The following is a 5,712-nucleotide window of genomic DNA, read 5'->3' as shown; positions in this document are numbered from 1 at the left end:
TTAATTCAAGTTTCATTAAGAGTTCAATTGGATTTTGGTCAGCCGCGCGTGGGGGCCAGTCAGTGGTATCAATTTACTCAATCATTCAGGAACTTTCCTTCATACTCTCGAGCTATAAATTTATTCTTCTTCCTGCTCCTTTTCATGCATGGAAACAGTGTTACTTTAATTGAAAGGAAGGTTGTGTGTAGGAAATGAACTACTGCTGTATCATGTGTGAAACAAAATAAAAAATGAAATGAAATGACCCACAGCAGCAGGCTGTCTAGCCTTCAGCTCTGTCACCACCAGTCACTGCCCTTACATCAGAATAGCCTCTGTCGACTGGCAACCCTGAAATTGCAAAGTACAGAGAAGTGGAAAAAACTGTAAAAATGTAGCCCGAAAGTTTGCTTGTTTTCTGTTAATTTTTCTGTTTCTTTTTAATTTTTATTTATTTTTATTTTTGGGGGGTGGGGGGTTAACCCTCTTAGGTCTCAAATGTGTTGATTTTTTAAAATAACCCACCTCATACCATAATAATAAAAAATGTTTATGTTGTTCTCCACCTTCAACTTAACCAGGCCACACCTCTGCAGTGGAGCCCATCACTTCAACAGCCATCGTTCCAGGACACACTCTAGAATCCAGCATGCTTTTGGAATGATGAAGACCAGGTTCAAGGCCATCTTCCTGCAAACAGATGCACCACACCTTGGTATCTGATGTAAGTAATGACCAACCACCACACCGTCACTACTATTAACAGGCAGGTAAGCAAAAAATATATAAATCTAGGATTCCTGTTTTTTCACAGTGCTTTGTTAACCTTTTTTTTGTTGTTTTTGTTGAAGAGTTCCTTGTTTTATATTATAGTAGTAATATTTTGTATCCACCATCTTTTATCTTTGCACTTCTCTGAATCCATCTATGTGATGTGGCAGTGGACAATGGAAAGAAGCATCCCAAACACTCTCTGCAGCCCACCCTGTGTGACCACCCTGTGCTTACCAAAACCAGACTTCCTGTTAGGGCAAATATCAGGTTTGCTATTCTATTAAAATTCAAAGCTTTTTATTCTTGGGATTTTTTTTGTTAGAATTCCATTTCCTTCTCATTCAGCAATCAGCCATTAAAAATGTTTCTAGTTAGCTAACAGATTACTTAGCAAATAATAAGCAATAAACAAATACTGTAAATAAACACACTGATGCAAAATACCATTTGTGTAAATCTGTTTATTCATTAAACATCAGTTAGAAGTTAAAATAACTTCTTGAACTTTTAATTTAATTTAATTTTAAATTAGTTTATAAGAACACAGCTTAATCTGTGTTGAAAATAATCTATCCATGCTTTCCCTGCTGGTTTTTTTTTAAACCTTTATTTATACAAGCAGTCCCATTGCAGCTCAGTGTCTTCTTTAAAAGAGAGATTTTTTCCAGACAAACATATTAAAACTACAAAAATAACAGATACAATAAAATAGCTCAATTTGTCTTGTGTACACAGACAAAAACAAGTTCCCAGTGATGATTTCACAAAATCATTTGTACGTCTTTTGAAATCTGCAAGTGAAATCATTTGAGCGAGCTTCAAATCCTTCTGCAATGTATTTCATGAAGACGGGACAGAAAAGGAGAATGGCTTCTTCTCAAGCTCTGAATGTAATGATGTCCTGAGGCTGCAATCTATGACAGAAATGTTTGCGTAACATGTACTCTGATAAATATGAGGGAGGTAAACCAGAAATAGATTTATAGATAAAGTGATACCAATGAAACATCCTGCCCAGAGGCCCAGTCAACCAGAGCATATACAGTACAGTAGTGTGTTAAAGGTCTACAGCCAGTTATAAATATTAATGCTCCATGACAGAATCCAACAGATAAAGAGAGTGAGCAGAGGTATTCATGTAAATTATGTCACTGTAATTCTGGAGGGGTAAAAAAAATTTTTTTTACTTGTGGTGAGAAACATGATCTGTTTCTGAAAATGAACCCGAACTTCAGCCTCAGTTTCTTTCACAGATAGTCAATCTGTGGCTTTAAGAAAAGATTGACATCAATTACAACACCTAGGTATTTGTAGGAGGCTACAGTTTCAATGGAAATGCCTGCAGCAGATACTAGAGAAGGAAATACTGCTGGCACCCTTTTTCTTTTGAGAACATCATGAGTTTGTATTTTTCTGCATTTAAAACCAGTCTAAGCTGACTGAGATTGAGACTGAATACTGTCAAAAGCTTGCTCTTGTTTAAAAACCAACTCGAAAATAAATAATTGTATCATCTGCATAAAAATGGACAGATGCATCTTGATTTCCCCCATTGACATAAATAGTAAATAAAGTAGGCCCCAGGAGAGAACCCTGTGGCACTCCATTAGAGACATTTAAAAACTGGAAGAGAGACCACTGAGCTGTACGCACTGCTTACAGTACGAAAGATAATGTCGTGGTCCGCCAGTCCTTGCCAGTCGAGCTGCCATGTATTTGGATTTGTGTTGTCTACTTTCCTCTGTGCAAGTTTGTGTGTGTATGGCGATGTTCACGTTTTGGTGCAACACTAGGCCTGGATAGTTTTCTTGCCTTGGAGCCAGCCACACCCGTGTAGTAATCACACTCGCCTGATGCTGTTTAGCCTTGGCAAGGGATCACTATCAAACAGAGTAGCTGAGCTACAGACGATGCTGGATCGTTGTTGTACACAGTCAGTACTCCAGCTCGTCAGGTGAAAGTCGTTGTGATAAGAGTACTTACTGCAGTGTCTTATTGTTTCCAGGTGAATTACAGAAACGTGTGGAAGGAGCTGCGCACCATTTTACATAGACACAGCTGTAAGTTGTTTTGTCACCACGGACCATGGTGAGAAGTCACTGCACGGGAGCTGGGAATCATCACAAGGAGAGATCACTCACTGTGATTAATTTGCACCGTTTATCTTGAATTACTGTAAATAAGCACACTTTCAGAAACCTGACAGATAATTAGAGAAACAGCCAACTGCCTGGTTTGAAAGGCCTATTTCCAGTAATCGTTGGCATAAAGTGCCATGGTCAACAGTGTCAAACGCTTTTGATGGATCATATAAAAAGAGCTGCAGAGTAGATCTTTGCGTCCAGGGCTTCACTGAGAACTTTTAGGGAGGCAGTTACAGTACTGTGCAGTTTTCTAAAACCAGATTGGAAAGGAGATAAAATACTATTTTAATACAGATAATTTTTAAGTTGATTATTTACCAGCCTTTCAAGAACCTTAGGTACGACACAAAGTTTGGAAATTGGCCAGTAGTTATTAGTCATGGAAGAACCACCACCTTTCCATAGGGGGAGTACAAAGGTGCACCTCCACATCCCTGCTAAAGTGTTCTGTTGTATAGAAAGATTAAAAATATAAAAAAAAACTGGCTCAGCTATGATATTTGTAGCCAGGCAAAAGACAAAAGGAGAACCGGCTGACCTTTTGGCCGTGCAGTGTCCTTGGGGATAGAAACAATTAGGACAGGAGGCCTAGTTGAAGAGCTCTCTCCTAGCACCTCATTCATAAGGACAAACCAGGTCAGCTGCAGTGGGCTTCTCACTGACTCCCTCTCCTGAACTAGATCCTTTCAATCCTGAAGACAAAGGAAATCAAAAAGGCAGCTGACAAAAAGACTAAAAATAAACATAAACTTCTTTTTAAAGATCATTTGTTCATAGAACTAAAAACAGGAAGAATACTGTCTGGAACAATATATCCTGGCTGCAATGATATCAAACGTTCTGTATAGGATGAGGGTTAATAAAACTGTACTCATGTGCACGAGGTGCTTATGAGTATAGTTTAAACTGACAGATTATTTACTCTCATACTTCAGAACCACAGTGGCAGAATCTTTGGTGAAAAGGAAATTTTCATCTGTCATTTGGATGAAATGAGCTGTTGGAACCTAAAACACGATGTTTAAATTCTTACTTTATATGAGTAAGAATTTAAACATCTAGTATTATCTAAAATGTGTTTCTTCATTTTTCTGGCCAGAGTGAGGTCAGTTTAAAAATAGAGCCTACAAAAAAAATGCTTCATGTTACCCAAAATTCATTTTTTACTTCCATAACGTTCTTCTTCTGTAACAATTATATTATTTGTATGTGTCATTTATTTTTGTATTTGTTATATGCTTGTGTATTTTTGATGATGAAAGTTATTTATTTTAAAAAAAATTAATCTGAAATACTTGTTTTGTGAAATCTTAAATAAATGTGAAAAGATGCTAGAGTGTGAACTAATTAACACAAAGAATGAACATATGGGGATAATATGTTAAAAGCAATTTATTACTGCTTAATTAATATTGCGGTAGTGTGCAAGTTATAAACAGTGATAATGGTTATATAATATTAATAACTAGCTACAACAGAAAGTGTTAATAATGTGGCAACTTGTTTGTTAGACAAATGTGTAAACAGTAGAGCCACAGTTTACACAAATTCAAATTTTATTTGTCACACACACAACCAAACACAGAATAACATGAGGTGAAATGCTTATTGCTGTGCAATGCCCGACCAGAACTGACAGTAATATTTACAGATTTAACTCAGAAATTTACAGTAAGATGTGCAAATAACAGTTTGCATAAGAAATTATTAATAAAAATTAATTATAAATCATAAGAAGTGTGCAAAAGGAAAAACTAGAGTGCGTGTGGAGATGCGTGTGAAAGCGTCCAGTCCTACAGTGATGTGATGTGTGTGGGCGAGTTCAGTCCTACACCTGGTTTAGGGCCCGAATAGCTTGGGGGAAGAAGCTCCTCCTCATTCTCTCTATTTTGGGCTTAAGGGAGTGGAAGCGCTTCCCAGACCTCAACAGTGAGAAGAGTCCATTGTTGGGATGGGAGAGGTCCATCATAATCTCCCTGGCGTTAGTCTTGCACCGCTTAGTGTAAACGGACAGCAGGTCAGGAAGCTCTGATTGAATGATGTGTTCGGCCGAGCGCACCACTCTTTGCAGATCTTGTTTGTCCTGCTTGGTGCTGTTCCCAAACCAGGTGCAGATGTTTCCCGTCAGGACTGTAATATTTCATGTATATAGATATTCCTTGACAGTGCTTTTTTTTCTTGTTCTAATGTTGTCATGGTCCTGGGTCCCCTGACCCAACGTTTTTAGTTCCTTGTGATGTTTGTAATATTGTACTTGTGTGAGTTATTCTATGGTTTCTAGTTTCGATCCCTTGCCCTTCATGTTTCTCTGTGTCCCCTCTGTTCTGTGTAGTCTGTGTCTGCATGTTTGAGTTCCCCTCTGTGTCTCTCGGTTCTTAGAGTCCTCTGCCTTATGGTTTATGTCTCTGTGTTTCTTAGTTGCTGTCTCCACTGTGTCAAGTGTGCGTCTCTGTATGATACTTCCTGTTTTACTTTGATGGTCCGTGTCTTATGTGAATGTGTCCTGCTTCGCTTGTCTCGTCAGTCCTGATTTCTCCCAGCTGTGCCCTCCTCCTGTGTCTCATTCCCCTCGTTACTTCCCAGTGTATTTAAACCCTGTGTTTCTCTGAGTCGGTGTCGCATCGTCCCTCATGCTGTGTGGATCTCCCTGTGAGTGCTTAGTTTGTTGTTCCCAGTTTAGTTTGGCTGTTTTTTCCCTGCCAGCAAATAAAGCTGTGTTTTGAGTTTACCTCCCCGAGTCTGTGAGTCCTGCATTTTGGGTCCAACTCCTGCCTGCCGCACAGCGATTCATGACAGTACGACGCGACCAGAC

Source organism: Rhamphochromis sp. 'chilingali' (genome assembly GCF_963969265.1).
Source record: "Rhamphochromis sp. 'chilingali' genome assembly, chromosome: 12".
Lineage (NCBI taxonomy): Eukaryota > Metazoa > Chordata > Actinopteri > Cichliformes > Cichlidae > Rhamphochromis > Rhamphochromis sp. 'chilingali'.
The sequence above is the reverse complement of the archived record's forward strand: the minus strand, read 5'-3'. Positions refer to the sequence as shown.